This window comes from Falco biarmicus, chromosome 1 (genome assembly GCF_023638135.1).
Source record: "Falco biarmicus isolate bFalBia1 chromosome 1, bFalBia1.pri, whole genome shotgun sequence".
NCBI lineage: Eukaryota > Metazoa > Chordata > Aves > Falconiformes > Falconidae > Falco > Falco biarmicus.
The window spans coordinates 14,470,848-14,488,130 of NC_079288.1; the positions used below are offsets into that span (position 1 = coordinate 14,470,848).

Genomic DNA, 17,283 nt, shown 5'->3' on the forward strand with positions numbered 1-17,283 from the left:
TGATCATTGCAGAGACCTTTGCTTCTGGTTTACTTACAGGATTCAGTTGAGATGTCTGTAAGACTGATACCTAATGAATTGCATTATTCTTCGCTCACCTGGTGATTGATAGTTAAATCTAATAACAGCGTCAGTCTCATCAGCAGACACATTTCAGTTTCAGTTTGTTGAATGCACTCTGACCGTGGACAAACAGTGGGTGTAATAGAGACCTATCTTTGAAACTAATAGAAACTGATATATAGAAAATGAAATCTGTTTTCTCTGCCTGTGTTGTCTGCTTGCTTTCCTGATTTGGTTCCACTTACAAGGGTTACTGAAGATGCTAACGCTTCACCAGGGGTTTCCCAGATAATGAAAACAACTTTGTTAGGGAGTGCAAGGTGGGGAAAGAGACAATAAGTTGCATTTGTTTGACACAGTTTTGAGCCCCCAGTGGGAACACTTTAAATGTGTGCAGTCCAGAGAGAGGGTTACCGTGCCTTGTGGGAGCCTTTTTCGTCCCCGAAGCTTTCTGTCTTGTGTATGACCCCCTGCTCAGGTGTGACACCGAACCCAGCTGAACGTTAAGGCAAATTGTTCTGGGGTCAGTTAAAATACCTGGGTGGTGTTTGCTGCTGAATTCGGGCAGCCGTTTGGCACCTGGCCTTTGTGCGCCACTGCTTCTGTCTTAGCGGGATGCTCTAGGTGCAATGCCAAGGCAAGCGTCGCTGCCCTGCCGTATTCTCCTGGCAGACGGTGGATGCACGTCGCTGCTCCTTGTCGGAGGTCAGCTTCTCAGGGTGTTGCTTGACAATCAGGAGAGCCTGCTCCCTGCTTTGGTGCCCCGCAGCACCCGACCCTCGTGCCAGAATCTTCCCCTGAACCGGCAGCGCGACTGGCAGGTCATGGGGAGGTCATGGCAGGCCCCTGGCCATGCCCCCCTTGCAGCCCTTTCTGCTGGGGGGTGCCCATGGCATACACACATACCCCCCAGCATTCTGTACTGCCCCTTGGCCAGGGCTGGGTCTGCCTCCCCAGCAGACGCCCGCATGGTGCTTGGTGACCTCCCCAGCACAAAGCTGTGCCCTTTGCATGACCGGTGAAGGGGGCAGCTCTCAGGGTCCTTGCGACAGCAGGTCCCTTACTGCAACTGTTGTTTCTCTCAAACCGTTCTTTTTTTCATTGCATTTACTGTAGAACTAAAAATCTTCATGATACAAATATTTTTAGTGATTTTCATGCTTTGCTTTTGACCTATGAAAATGTGTTTACCACCCTGAAAATAAACAACTGCGAATATAGGACTGGTAGTTCTAGAACAAAAATTAACATATGCAAAATTAAATACTTCTAAAGAATTTTATTTCATTAGGGAATTTGCTGCTTATGAAAGCTGGCAGGCTGACAGCCTGGAGAGCTGAAATCTGGCCGTTGCAAGAGATGACCATGCACAGCGATATTGCAAGCATCCTCCACCTCGCCTGCTGCAGGGAATGTGTTTGACCCTGCTGGCAGAGCATGCCAGAGGGTGGTTAATTCTTTTGCAGTTGTACTTCCAGCCATTTCCTTCCCTGCATAAGCAGTAACAGCAGCTTGCAGGAACCGGTCTGCTGGGGCCCTGGGACTATCATTCAGCTTCGATTCACGTAGGTCTCTGGGTGGAAATAGCTTCCAGTCACTAGCACCAACCTGGGGACAATACAAACCCACAATCTGTAGGAGAAATCCTTCATAGCCAGTTAGCAGGCTCTCGAGCTATCAAGTACCCTTCAGCCTCCTTTGTACCTTCTCACAGAGGCTACAGAGCTTGAGGGCCATGAGGAGGTCCCCTCTGTCCCCTCCTGCTCTTTACAGCTGCCCTTGCCTGCAGCCCCCCTGGGCAAAGCTGTGCAGAGCCATCACCCTGGGACAGCAGTGCTGTGGGGCTGGTGGCCATACCAGCTCTCCTGCACACCTGGTAACTGCCCTCCCAGATGGCATCTCCATGGGCACCCACAGCAGAGGGTGCTACGGCCTTAGCTTCAGCCGTGGGGAGACAGCATGGGCTTGCAGAAAGTCAATGCAGAGCTAAAATTAGGAGCAATATCTTCCTCACACCCGGCACAGTCCTTATTCCCGGAGACCACGCATTCTTAAAGGGTGATTAATATGATGTTTGGGAGAGGACATTAAGTGAGACGTCCTATTTACAAAAAGCTTCCTAGTGGAGTATTCAAGAGAACAGGGATCCGGAGAGAGACGTAGTGTGTGTTGTTGGTAATGTAAAAGGACACCGTTATTTGTATTGCATCGCTGAACTCCATTAAGTCTTTTATTCACCTTGTTCTCAGGACAAATGCTGTTTCACGTGAAGCCATCTACCAGTCAGCACCCATCAGCAGATCGCTATTTAATTTTTTTTTATGCCAGACAGGAAACGGGCTGCTGCTGAATCATAACGATATGCTGCTTGCAGCGCCACTGACTCGGTGTGGACGGCTCTGTGGCAAGCGGTGCCCAGCAGCACCCCAGTTGGCACCAGCAGCGAGGCCGTTCCTCACTGGCAAGCCAGGCGCTGCCGGCAGGAGCCCACCTGGGCTGGGAGGGCAGGTGCGCCAGAGATGGGTCCTTGTGCAGGGCTTTACCCTTGCTGCGCCACTGCCGGTTCCCGCTGGAGCTTTCCCAGCGCGTCCCCTCACCCACTCGCCGTTGGAGCGGCTGATGGTGGGTGCCCCTGTGGGCACGGGCCTCCCACTGAGTCCCGGCTGCTCCGTGCTCTGGGGGTCTGGGGTGCGGCTGGCACGTGTACCCCCTCGGGTGTCAGATCCCTGGCAAAGCTGTGAGAGCAGCCCTCTTCCCTCCTCCTCCGCATTAAGATTAATGTTTAAACAGCACTTGTCCTATAAATCTCTCTCGGAGGCTTTCCTCAGAACAAATAGTTTGCGGGAGAACAAGGCATCTATTTGAAAATGACAGGGTTTCCAATCTATTTATTAAACAGGTAACCACTCTCTCTTGAAATGTCAGATTGACTCTTCATCTTCCGCTGGATGCAGTTACGAGCACGTTATGGCAGAATATGTTACCGCCTATATTTATTTACAAGGAGAAAGAGTCATTGAGATTAATTGCACAACTGAATATGCAATATGGTAAACAGTTATTTGGAAATGATTGTTTGTGTTTAATTATGACATACAGGATAAGTTTTACAGTCATAAATTTTTCATTGGATTGTAAATGCAAATGCAAGCATTGAAATATATCAGCGAAATACATAAATACGATCCCCTTCACAGGAGTCTCCTGTAAGGGAGCGCTCACGGTCCTGGGGCCCTGGCGTGCTGCTGGCAGCGGGCTGCACCCCGGCTCAGCGTGGACGTGAGAAGCTGTCAGCAAAACCAGCTCAAGAGTGGCTTAGAAACCAGAAATTACTTGTTTCTGCTTGTTTTGTTCTCTGTAAAAAAAAATGTTGAGGCAGAGCAGTGGCCTTAGTGGGCAGCAAGGGATGAACACCCTCCTGCACTTGGGGCATGGTCAGGCAGAAGGGGCCACCGGCTTAACCTGGGTTCCCAGCAAAACAGGAAAACTTTTTGTTTTCATGAAGGTGACTTGCCAAGCTGTTTGGCTGGTCTTACCAGCAATTGTTTTTATCAGATGATTTTTCCCACCTTTTCCCTCTTTTTACCCTTTTCTTATCTCTTTCTTCTCCTTTCCTCATCCCTCCTTCCCCCAGCAGATGCCTGTGCCCATGGATACATGTTGCTCTTGGCAATTGAAGAAAATTAAAAATAGGTGTGTAGGGGGAAAAAAGTTTAATAGGAAGAAAAGATGTGCCAGATAAAGTTTAAAAAAAAAAAAAAGGTGGTAATAAAGAGGAAATTTAATTGAAATGCAAAATCTCCATGAGAAAAGGGAAAAATGTTGTTGAGGGAGGCAGAGGTAGAACGTTGTCTTCATCTAGTCTACTCATTTGAGGGAAGTAGCAGTATTTATTTCCCAGCTGTTTGAAAACTGGCATGATAATGAAAGATGAGTATTTTACTGTCTCTGTATTTCTGAAGGTAATCTCTCCTGGGACAAAATATATCACTTAGTGAATTTCATAATGTTTATTTTTGTATTAGGCAGAGAACAAATTGTTTCGATGTTGTACAATCACACACTCAGGCTTCCTACATGCTTAAAGGCAAGTGCTTGTGTTCTGAGCAACTGTCTGTGCCACCAGGTGATACCATTTTTTCTTCTGCAAAGCTGGAAAGAGTGTTCCATTTCTGATGAAAAATTTTAATTGCAAAATGCTTTTTTGACCAAAAAGACACAGAGCAGATTTTGAATATAAAAAGACATTCTTTTCAACTGCTTCTCTTGGAAGGTCTCCCGTTGGTGTTGGTTTACCTCATATATTGCAAAAACAGAAATGTGGTACCAGTCATTTCCATATTCCATTCACTGTGAATACGTAGCTTAGTCAGAAAGTGAGGTTTCTGCAAGGTGGCAGAAAGCAATCTTTGTCACGGGGTTCAAACTGTTTACTCACATGGTTTGGACAAAAGACATCCTATTAGATTTCTGTTACTGGCTCCATTTGAGCAAAAGGGCTTGGAGTTGGATTTAATTAGAAGCTGATAACTGCTGTTGAAAGGCAGCCTGGTTTAAAAGGCTTTCGGCAATCTTGGGAAATGTTGTGCATTGTTCTGTTTTTTCCCTTTGATAATTAACTAGTCTGAGTCATATAATTTTATATATAATTATTCTCATTTGCCACATGCACTAGGAGAATTAAGAAACACTGGCTGTGAGGTGCTTCTCCGGCCGCCCCAGGGTCACTCCCAGAGCTCCGCACCGCTGCCAGGCGGGCACTCGCTAGCTTTTGAGAAGCAAATATTGTCTCTCCCTGTCTGTCTTGTCTATCGTGTACCTTGGACTGCTTCTTTTTAGGTGTGACTTTGCTGTGTAGACACCTGCTTGTTGTGGAAAACCATCTTGTAACCAAAGCGAGGTGCCCTTGCTGATACGTGGCGGTGGTGCCGGCTGTCCTGGGCGTTACAGTGGGGGCACATCTCACAGAAAGACGAGCAGCTCTGTGTACATTGATTTTCTGTTTACATGGTAGGTGCGGTGTAGCACACTGACTGACCTTGTTTTAAAATGTACTTCTAATGTGTTACAAGACCTGTCAGCTGGACTGAAGACTTCAAGGACTGATGGCCAGGTCATCTGTCCTGCAGGATTTCCAGATGAAGACCCTTATAGGATGCTCTACAGCACAAGGTCAGAGATCGCCAGCGAGCTCCCCATGGTGCAACGGAAAGCCGGCCTCTCCTGTCGACATATCGGCTGAATTACAAAGTGGGATTTCAAGGTGAGACTTGAATCCATCTGGTCTCATGGCAGCGTTTCAAGGGCATGCGAATAGGGTGTGGAGGTTGGCATTACACAGGTCTTAAAGTAGGGTGTGCAGAAAGGGCTGACCTCTAGCTGAAGGACATGTTTAGGTGCTGCTGACTTTGTCATCAAACCTTAAGATGAAATATTGCCCCAGGTGAGTTCTGTTTATGATGTTTTCAGACTATTTTAATAGCGATATCATAGCGAGCTGTGGCCGTGATTTACACCGCGACAGCAGAGGGTACCCTCCAGTAATCCAGCAGAATGGTCGCTCTCTGTGTGGAGGGAGCCAAGGGACCGCAACGCTGGGGACCCTCTCCTGCAGCCGTTTTATTGCCACTTTCGTTCTGGTTCCTGAGCTGTGAACGATAAAGGACTCGCTTAACCTTCAGCCATGGAGTTACGCACACAGATCGCACTGCGGGGGCGGGCAGGAGAAAGCAGATAAATTGCACATGGATGTTTATATTTCTGCATATTGTGCCTCCATTTAGCTGTCAAATGCCCCATTGTTATTCTCAAAGACATATGCACTCACTCCTTTATTCTTTGATTAATAAGATGTAAGAGGGAATCTATGGCCATTGGGATGCAATGAATCAGTTCTGGGGAAAGCTAATTCGCTAAAGAAGAAATCGTACAAGGGAAGAAGCGATGTGGGGATGGGAGCATTAAGCCAGAGGTGCAACTGTCGGAAAGGCTTTCCTAGACTCTACCTTTAGATTATTTCTTGCTGTTTTTTCACTTCTCGGCCTTTTCCCAGTGTCCTAGTTGAAGGACACCTTTGAAATGAGGGATGAGCTATAATGAGAAAAGAGACGCAAATTAATCAAAGATGACACTAGAAATGATGTGAAACATAATTTCTTTGGCACAGTGGTCAGATGTAAGGGTGTATGTATATGTGTGTGTGTGTGTGTGTGTACGCAGACACATATACATGAGCTGTCATTGCTCATCGCTTGAAATGCTTGTGAAGGACTATACAAATATGAAAACTAATAAACCCTAAACAGAGGTGTGGGTGACCTTCAGTTAGAGCTCTGGAGTAGCATTCGGAAGGCATGGGTTTGCTTGTTGCCTCCCTCTCACTTTTCCTCTGTGATTTCAGGTAAAATCTTGAGCATTGTAGGTGGTGGCAGCAGGTGCCCCCCAGCAGCAGAGCCTTCTCCCCCAGGACCAGATGGGTGAGGTACACTAGAGGGAGGGAGGAGGGGGGAAATTCAGTGTGGCTGGCATCTTTTTATCTGACTGGGAGCCAGCGCAGAGACAGCGCTGTGCTGTGCTGCTGACACCGACTGAAGATTGGTCCCTGGCTTTACAACACACAGGGGCAATTAACTTTTATACAGTGCCTTGTGTTTCATAGTAAAATTCAGTGTCACCCTGAGAGCTGCAGGAGTCCAGTGCTCATCGAAGCCAGCTGTAACATCAGAGGCTGCCTGCTCACTGGCAGAGGAAGGATAGTCATATTTCCCCAGTGAAGCACCTGACACACGCTGTGTCCTGAAGATGGTTTGCAGCTCCCATTGGGCAGCCTGCTGCAGTTGGGGTTTTTCCCCAGTCAGCTGTCATTAGGCAGTTGTGCAGGGACAATGTGGTGTCACCTGCAGACATCCCTATTTCTCCCTGCAGCGAGGCATGCTGGTTCCCAAGAGCCGGGCGAGGGGAGGCACTGGCTGCCCCGGGACGTGGGCTGTGGCAGTTTTCCCTCGGAGTTTCCCAGCAGCGCATGGTGGTGACGATGCTGTGTGGCCGCACACTTGCTCTGCTGGATTTCTCTGAACAAACACCACATTACATGTCATAAACAAGGTTACTGAACTTTTTTAACTAGAAGCACACAATGTATGGATTTTAAGTTGTTTAATGAAGCATGATAATTGAATGGCAATGGCTGTTCTTTAAAAATCCTGAAAATAGATGGAAATCTGTTGGGATCAATGTGTTGTCTACAGGGAACTAATCTATCTCTGAAAGAAGCTGATTTGTTCTTGTTGTTCTATGAAATTAGAAAATGCTGCTATTTATGAAGCACATTTATAAAACTTGCTACTTTTAAAGAGTTGGTATAAGGGCATTTACTTGTCATGTATTTATCAAATAACATACATGTAGCTGCCTTACAAAACCAGCTCCAATTAAAAAGAGATTTGAGAAGTAATCTGGTATGTAGGCTGTAAAGCTCTAGTGGAAGGAAAATGTACCTGGTTAAAGAATCAAATGTGGCTCTTAAAACCCAGACTGGCGATGTTTTAGCCTGTAATACAATTTCGTTCCCTTAAAACCTTTTATTGACATGAAAGTCATTCTGCCAGTGACTTTGCAGAGTTTGGTGTGCTTGCAAGTGAATAGCAATGTGTAAGTAACTAAGCAAGAACGTGTCATGTCTTCTCAGGAGCATTCATACTAGATCTATATACTAATAGGAAATCATTGTTTGGGTCACAGGGTAGGAGAGGACAATGGGAATCTTAAATCCCACAGGAAATAAAAAAAAATGAAAGAAACGGTGACTGTTGGGAGTTTTCCGCAGTCAGAGGTGTTGTATTTTGAAAACCACTCACCATTGTCATACGTTGTCGAAACCACTCAGAGCTCTTACCTGTCCCGTTGACTCCTATGAAGAGGGAAATGAAAATGTTGTAGTGGATTAGAGAAAGCTAAAGAAGCCAGCACCTTGTGAGCCAGTGACGTGTTAGAACTGGTAAAATATTTCACTGTGCAAGTTATTAAAAATTAGGAAATTGTATATGGTGTAAAGTTTGATCTTGATTGATTGTGTATGCTTAGAGCTAAGTCAGATCAATCCAAGCCACTGCATTAAAAAAGCAGTGACTTGACAGGAATTGCATAGATTGCCAACATGCTCAAAACTATTTTCACTACTTTGCTGAAATAAATACCTCAGTTCTGCCAAAACATATTAAAGGTAAAACGAGTCACCACGAAAGCAACCTAAAAGAAAACTGCCTTGCAGGAGGTGAATGACACTCTCGATGGCGACCGATGCTCCTGCCGTGGCGGCAGCAGGGGAGGGGGCTGCAGACCCTCCGTGCAGGTGAGCTCTCTGTCCTGGCTGGGCTGCCCCCGGGCAGGCACATGCTCCTGTTGGTGACGCAGGCAGCCCAGACAGCTGCCTAGCACAGGCTGCTCGGGGGACCAGGCGTGCAAGGGTGGCTGAAAAACGCCCAGGGGTGAGCTCCATCAAAGGAGTGAGGTCCATCACAGGGGATGGAGCACTGACTTGAGCTGGGCTTCAGCACGGGACCGATTAAGCTGGGAAGACTGGGCAGGCTGATATGAAAAATGTCATTGTCCACGTGCCTGGGTCTTAGATGCTTTTCCTGAGGGATTATTACAGTCTGTCATAAAATAGCTCTTTCTCAGCCCGGATAGTGATGAAAACATCCAGCTCAGGACAGTTCAGTCTCCGTGACAGTTGATATTTCCCCCTTTTGTTCTTTGAAGTTCCATTTGTGGCTGATAGTTGGGCAGCTTTCCCCCTGGTTCTTGTGCTTGGTGTTCACCCCAAGGGCAGCGAAAGACAGCGGCTGTTGAGTGCCATGTGGAGGCAAGGTGGCAAACCCGTTGGGCTTTCTCCTTCCCAGGCCGCTTTTCTGCGTTCTGTTTGCTTTTTATTTTCTCTTTTTGAGTTGAGGCAGCTGAGGCAAAATAATCCCCTTTTGAAAGTTTGTTGAATTTGCGTCAGCTGCAACTCCTGTGGGAAAATCACAGCTGTTCATATATGTGTATGCATATGGAGATAAAAAAATAGCAGAAGTATTGAGATGAGGTGATGGGATCTTCACACACTGGGAACAGGGACCAGGGTCAGCCTGTGTCTGAGACGCACACACACACACACACCTGATGGCAATGCCCATCAGGGGTTTCTTAGTTCCACGCCAGGAGCCGAGCGGAGCAGGGGTGGACACAGCCTTCGCCGGGCTCAGCAGCGCTGTCATGGTGCTGAGCGCAGCTCCCCTGCCCGTGGCAGCTCCAGCAGCACCCAGGGCACAGCAGGGGCAGGATGGATCCTGTGGCTGGGGCTGGTGGGGGTCCAGCTATTGGTTCCCAGAGCAGCTTCCCAAACACTGCAAGGGCTGATGACTGCAGGGCAGGGAAGAGCCTCGTGAATGGCTTCAGCTAGCTTTCACCTCTCAGGGACAGGGGAAAGAAAAACCATCATTTTTAGAGAACCTGATAAGCAGGAATTAGCTAGGCATATGTGCCTCTGATGAGTCTAAATCTGAAGTAACTATAAAAACATGCGAGTCCTCAGGAAAAGACAAGGATGTGAAGCTCCCCGAATGTCTCTGCCAAGCAAAGGAGTTTGAAAAGGTCTTTTTATACTTTCAAGTTCTTTCCCCATATCAAATCAAGGAGAATCGAGAATGAATCCCTAAACCTCTAATCTCTGCTTTGTGAATATATTATCTTCATGTCTGAAAAGTTCAGCTACTTCCATTTTTCGAGCTGGCCGCAAACATAACTAAAAGCTGTAGATTAAAGATTGAAATGTAAAGTTAAATTGCAAATGAGGAGCAAACTTTTTCTCAGTAATTTTCCAGAGGAATAGAATGTATATTGTATTTCTCACTGTGCGAGTGCTTCTCTCAGATGGTTTCAGGGCTGGTTACAGGTGGGAGGCTGTGCTCACAGCGGCCAGGCTGTGCTCACCATCTGCCGGCGCTGGGACAGCTTTGGTTTAGCTCTAAAAGTGGGAATGGTTGTTCTGCCCCCCAGCTGCCTGGGTTCTGGCTGCACCCCCTGGGCTGAGTTGCCCCCCCATGCGCTGCCAGGCATGCGGGGTACACTAATGTTCTGTAGCAGTGACAGTTCATCTTAAACTTCTTTCAGTCTTGCCACAATGCTGGAAACCTGAAACACCAGGGCACAAAACCACACAAAAAGTAGTTGTTTATTAGCTGCATTATCGGGGGGACAGGGCTGAGCAGTAGCGCAGTCACCACATGGCTGGGGCAAGAAGCCAGGACCATTGTAAGGGGCCACACTGTAAGGACCACTGCAACCTACAGCTGCCGTGGGCAAGAGCAACAGCTCCCAGCGCCTGTTAAAGCCAGCGGGATGTAATCAGTGGTTGGACTGGTTTTTTAATCAGGAAGCAGAATTTTATAGAACAGGCTGCAGATACAGCTAGTGCACTGTGTGTTGAGTTGCATGAAATTGTTAGTAGTCCTTTCTTCCTCTGGCAAGAACCCCAGTATGAATTATTGTGTGTATATATATATAATGACTAAGCAGGGGAAGAGCTTTTAGGTCTCGTGTGTTAAAGTTTAAAGCAGAGTGAGGCCGCTGCGGACGCCCAGCGTGTGGGGCTGGGGCACACAGGTTGGGTTGTTAGCCCAGCAGGCTGGAGTGTGTCTTTGAAGCGTATTTTGCAAGGCCAAATAGCCAGGAACCCAGTGCTCATCTGCTGGGGGCCGAAGGAGGGGACGAGGCCCTGGGCTGGAGCAGGGGGGATCTGGTGGCAGCGGGTCTGGCCCCAGAGACAGCCTGCCCTGCTGCTGTGGCAAGGAGCAGCTTCTCAAGAGCAATTAATTTGTTCAGTGGATAGAAATGCAGAGCCAGGGTGTCAGTTCGATTGAACACACAAGTAGTTTCTGTGAAAAAGCTAACAGTGAAAGAAGTTGTACCTAACAGTTTCTATTGATGCTTTACAACCAGAGAAGCAAAGAGGGATGTGATGACTGGTGCAAGGCTGCATTCGCCGTGGGGCTCTTTGGGGCGGCCCGCTTGAGGTAACTCTTGTGGGTCAGAGTTTGGTCACAAGCCGAGCAGCAAGAGCTAGGAGAATAATATTACATCTTAAGCCAGGCAAACTTCGTCCAAAAGGGCATCCTGTAATGAACTTTAAATGAATTTAAACAAGCTCAAAACTAAGTTTAAAGTGTTAGAAAGAACATGTGCAATCTCAGGACTTGGACAGCCAGATGCCACAATCTAATAATTTAGTATAGTCTTAATTAGGTTTTGGTGTTGGGTTTTTTTATAAAGCAATCTGTCCTTTGCTGTTCAGAAACCTCGTTCATACAAACCATGTCACCAGTGTGATGAGCCAAAGCTGCAGTTGCCAGTCAGTTTCTTGCTCAAGGGGCATGAACAAAGTTTTCAGAGTGCAACACCCAAAGCCCTCCTGTCCTTATAACGCTAACCAAGCAAGCAGAACGCTAATGACTTCAAACAGTGCTTGGGGAACAGATGTATCCCTACAGCCAAGAGAGGGGCTGTCACCTGGTGGGATTTCCCCCCATTTCCAGAGGTCCTCAGCTGAGGCTGTGCCGGGTGAAGAAGAGCTTTCTCTGCAGACCTGGAAGCCCACCTGCATTTTTTTAACTTCTGGAGCTGCCTGGGAAAGAAAAAGCTGCAAGCTAAAGCTTGTAAGAAAAATGGTCAACTATCTGTAATTGTCAGTGCTAGCCAAAAAGGCAGGAATGGCTCTTTTTATAGAGCTGTACAGGTCCAGCAGTAATAAATCACTGCTGCAGCCTGGTGCTTGGGTTGTGGTGCCCTGTCACCAAGAATAAATGACAAAGCAACTTTGTGAAAGGAATAGGGAATGTGAGGGGCACCTAAACCCTGCCGGGGGTGGGGTGGGGTTGGAGGGGGGAGCAATGCTGCTGAGGGCCGGAGCATCCCCCCACAGGGACCGGAAACCAGTTTTAGGAACAGGAGGGCTGAAAAACTTCACTTGTTGCTAGGTCTGAAATGGTTTTGGTGCTCGTGGGCTGGTGCGGGTGGGAGCTGTTGGTCTGTTTGGTACAAGGATGGCTGCCCTTGTTTTGGATTAGATTAAGATGAAGGTTTGGGCTGGGACTGAATTTTACAAAAGAATGATTTCTGCTACCCAAAGTGCTATAGATGGTCCTGTCCTGGTCTAGAAGTGGTGGTGAAGTGTGTCAGCTTAGGAGGAGGGGCAGGGACAGGGAAAGTGTTGGGGAATTTATGTGGTACTGCTCGAGGGGAATTAAACAGGCGTTTGTGTGGGCACCATATAAATTCCCCAACAAAAGGCAGAAAACGGTGCGTCAGGGGTGCTGCTGTGAGTTACAGTTAAGTTCCCCACTCATTTCCAACGTTGGCTTTTAGCATCAGGTCATCGGTGCAATTCAATTTGACGTAACAAGTAATAAACATGATGTACTCCCGGTTTTATCTGTGGCATGGTCTTTTATGGATGTCCCATGCCTTCATTAAAATGCCTGCTGTCTTCAAGTTGTCCAGCATGATTACAATGAAAATCATTTTAAAGAAAAAAAGCTAAGTGCTCATTAGAAAGAGCCAAAGCACCAGAGCCGGCATCTCAGCTCGGTACATGCAGGGGCGCAGGGCTCAGCTGTGGAGCTGCGGCTCGGCACCAGCGGGGACCCATGGCACAGCCGTGGCACCCCTCGCCCCAAGAGCTCTAAGTTTACTTAAGCAAACACCATCAAAGTGCCCCGGCAAGGTGGCTGTAACATAGCGCTCAGCACTTCTGGAGTACATTTTCATCTTGTGTTTTGCAAACATTAATTAAACCTCACAGATGAGCAAGTGGCAGCATGCCCTGGTGCAGGATGATTTGCTTAATGTTGAAGGGAAGCGTGGAGCCGGGCAGGCACGGCCCCACCGGCCTGGGGAAGGTCGCCGCAGTGTAGCGGGACCAGGATTTCTGGCAGAAATGGCTTTCATAGTTTCTTGCAATAGACAGTTTTCAGCAGAGGGTGGAGGTTCCCACTTTGCATAGCCAGGTTTTTTATTTCTGTAACTGATTAAGAAATTACAATTGTTCATATTTTAAAACTGGTCAAAGAATTATGTGTGTGTTTTCCACCCTGTGGCTTAAAAGCCCTTATCTACGCTTTTTTCTGTACTTGTTCTAAAATGTGTTGGCCTTAGCAATTGATTACTTTAATTTTCTCAGGCAGGCATTCATTACACTGCGCCATTCACATCATTATTAAATAAGCTGCTTTATGCAGCAAAATTACTCGGGTACAATTAGCAAGATATTGTTTCTAAAGGAGCCCCATGCTTCTACTCAGGTAAAAGGGCATCCAGGGCAATCATTTAAAATAAAAGAAGATACCTTGCCTTTCCCATAATATCTGCTCCCCTTGGCACCGGCGCCAATGGTCCCGTGTTTAAAAAATACAGGCTTTAAAAAATAATCATGAGATTTCCTTAATAACTGGGGGAATTGAAAGAAAGCAGCAGCGGTGCTGCGAGCGCTGGGGTTTTCGGCCCGCTCGGGGGGAAGGCGATGGCACCCGCCGGTGTCTCCCGCCATGCCACATGCAGGCGAGCGATGGCACCCGCCGCCCGGGCCGGTGCCCCGGTCCCCACGGCATGGCTGGGCAGTGCCGGGGCTGGCAGGTGGCTGCGGGTGGCCACAGCCAGCAGGCGCTCTGGGTGTGACCGGGGGTCCTGCGCGGGGTCCCGGCTGCGTGGGGCTGCTCGTGTTTCCTGAGAAGGCTTTGCAGGCAGCCCTCAGATAATCTGTTTGCTAATGCAAAGCAGAGAAGGAAGAAAAAACATTTAATTTTACCTCTCTCTTGCTGCGGAAACTAGGAATTAATAATATAAATTCTAAAGAGAAGGCTATTTTTTCGTCTGTCTCATGCAAGCGTTATTATGTGGCGATTATGATTAAGAAAAGTAATTTTCTTCTATACAGACTGTAATGGATGATGGCCCAAACAAGGCTGTTCACCGTTCCCATCTTTCCGTGCACTCACACTGCAGCGCACGCCCCTGCTCAGGGCGCCCACACGCGTGGGCCGAGTGGGGCCCCTGCCGCCCCACAAGCGCTGCTCTTGCCCTGCTGTGCAGCATCCACAGAAGGTAGAAAAGTTAAATTGCTTTTTTTTTTTTATTTGACCATGCAGGTGATGGATGATGGCCGACCTGCGACTGCTGGCACCACCACAAGGTGCAGGTAGAGACAGCTTTGTGCAACCCGCCAGCGCCTGGTGCGGGGGTCCCGGGGAGTGCCATGGTGGCGTACAGCCACGTCCCACTGCTGACCGCCCCACCTGCCCACACAGCAGCTCCCACAGCCGGTGGGCACAGTCCCCACCCTGCCGGGCTGCCCAGCACACCTCCCACAGCCAGTTAATGGTCATTACTGGGGGCTGGTGGCAGCGGCCGGGCGCAGGTCACTGGGCAGCCACGGCATGGGCGGTACACAGGCGGTGTTGGCGTAGGAAATGGCAGCCCGGGAGCGGAGGGGGCTGTGTATCAAGAAGAAGAATGAGCAGCACCGCTGCTGCTGTGGGCCGCGCACCGCAGGGGGGGTCATGGCGTGGCGGGCTGGTGGCTGTCTCTTTGCCCGGAGCCAGGCCGCGCTGTGGGTTACTGGCCGTGTAAGCACCTTCCGGAGGAGAAACGGGGAGGTAAAGCCCGTGTTGGGAGCTGGCTCACCACGCACCTGAGCTGCCCGTACCACTGGCCACGGCCCCCTGGCACACGGGCCAGCGGTTCTGCTGGCCACCTTGGCCCCTCGCTGCGCCCAGCAGTGCAGGACCCCCCACCCAGCACCTGGGGACGTGTCGCAGCACCCAGAGGTGGCCGCAGCCCCTTGTCACCGGCCCCTGCCTGCCACAGCCCGGTGGGCACAGGGAGAGGGCTCTGTGTGTGTGGTAGTAGCATATGTAACTATAGCACATAGTGTATGTATAATGATATACTATAGAGGATATACTGCATGATATGTATATATCTGCATATACATATGATATGTGTCATAGAGCACATATACTCTGTGATGTGCCTACATGTAGTAGGTATTATAAATATATATATATATACTCTATATAGTATACATATATGCCTATGCACATATCCTATATGCACATACATACAGTATATGTGTACGTATATGTAGAGACAGCATGGGAAGAGTGTATATACATGTATGTATACAGTGCACATACACACTATTCACATGTGTGCTCTGTACACACACTGTAGCTGTTACATAGTACATACTCGATAGTGTGCAAATGTATATGAGATAGTATAATGTATACTATGTGCATACAGTATATGTATGCCACAAAGTATACACACATACATATATTTCTGTACAATATGCACATATATACTATATCCTAAGATGTACTGTGCCTATACTACGTAGTATGTATGTGTATACTGTATAGTATGTATAAGTATGCATGTCATATATATTATACTATCTAGAACGCATTTGTATGCTATCTAGTATGTACTATGTAATACCTACAGTACATAAACAGTGTATATATATATATATATAGTAAACAACTATAGTATGCAAACTACTAGAATAGTATATATATATATGTTCTATACGTACACACTCTTACACATGCTATAGCTATTATATAGTTTATATATTTATACCAGGTAGTATAATGTATATATTGTACATATACTAAATAGTAAAACGTATACTGAATATAAGTTTATAGATATAGTATGTATTCTATATAGTATCTACAGTGTGAGGAGAACGAGAACACATGTGAATAGTGTGTGTGTATATATATATGTATTATGTAGTGTATATAAAATTTATTTTAAAATATATAGTATATGTCATGTCTAAGGAGTGAGCATATTTGTGTGCTTATATAGGGTAAGTATATTGTGTGTGAATGCATATACTCTGTGTAGTGTATGTGTATATACAATATCTATAGTACCTAATGATAAATAGTATATAGTACATATACAATATCTAATGTATATATCTATACTATACTGTGTGGGTTCTTTGGAAGTGGGGAGAGAGAACATATGGTTTATATACAGTATTTCTTGTGTATATACTGTATAGTATGTCATTATAATAGTATATATATTATATAGTGTGTAATGTTTTGTATTTAAAATATAAATGTATATTAAAATGTATTAAAATATTTTAAAAATACATAGGCAAGGGTCAGAGTGGGAGAGAAGAGCAAGACATTGTGGGGGTGTGTCTTTACTGTGTAGTATATAGTTGATAATATCCAGTATATATAATGTATAGTATATTATTTTTTTTATGTGACAGAAAGAGTCTGTGTTTCTGTGTATGGCTATATAGCATATATACAGTATAGTGTGCATTGTGTATGTGTAAGTGTAGTGTGTGTATACTTCTAACATTGTGTGTACATTGTAGTGTACAGCATATAATTATAAATAGTATACTTTATAAACATAGCATTTGCTTACAGTTTATAAAGTATATAATACAGTTTCTAATGTGAATATAGACAGGGAGCCGGAGAGATTCTGTGTGTGTGTGGAGAGACACTATATGTATGGGGGACTTATAGTGAGAACGATAACTATGTGTGTGAGTGTGTATGAGTGTGGTCAGGATGTGTTTATATACAAAATGTGTATTATAAAGAGGATCTAGAATAAATGTTATGTAAAGCACAGTGCAAATGATAGATGAGGGAGAAGAGAGTGTGAAATGTGTGTGTATAGCCTATATTCTGTGTATGTGTATAAATATAAAATATATAGTCTGTAGTTATGAATCATGTATGTTAACTATACTATGTATAATGCATAATATATAATAGATTGTCTATATACACATATTTGTATGTATATATAAACAAATGAAACAAGAGTTTGTTTATGTATCGTTTATGTGTATTTATGGATTTGTAGTATATATAGTGTATGTAGGGTTTGTGTGGGTTTGTGTATACATACATGCTATGTGAAAGCCAGCAAAGGGGTGTGTATGCATGCATTTGTCTCTGTACTGTCTTCTATATATAACATAGAAGTAGCCATTATATATATAATTTTAGCCAGAAAACTAAACCTGTAACTATATAAAATGTGTGTACATTCCTAGAACATTTAGAGGCATATATACACATTTATATAGACTTTTCTACAGCTATACACGTTACATATGCTGGGGAGTTGGTG

The 17,283-nt window shown here is 46.1% G+C and overlaps 1 long non-coding RNA gene across 7 annotated transcripts in view; it reads right to left on the minus strand.

The window, feature by feature from the left end:
- Positions 1-3,810: 3,810 nt before the first annotated feature.
- Positions 3,811-17,283, minus strand: part of LOC130148020 (uncharacterized) — a 30,883-nt gene continuing 17,410 nt past the window's right edge. For 6 of the 7 annotated variants that reach the window (XR_008821447.1, XR_008821454.1, XR_008821445.1 and 3 more), the window contains 2 exons: positions 6,069-9,073; positions 3,811-5,711 (listed from right to left, as the gene is read on the minus strand). This is a non-coding gene — a long non-coding RNA (uncharacterized LOC130148020). Of the gene's footprint in view, positions 5,712-6,068; positions 9,074-12,367; positions 14,729-17,283 lie in introns of those variants that run through there. The other variant, XR_008821443.1, reaches the window with a different exon arrangement.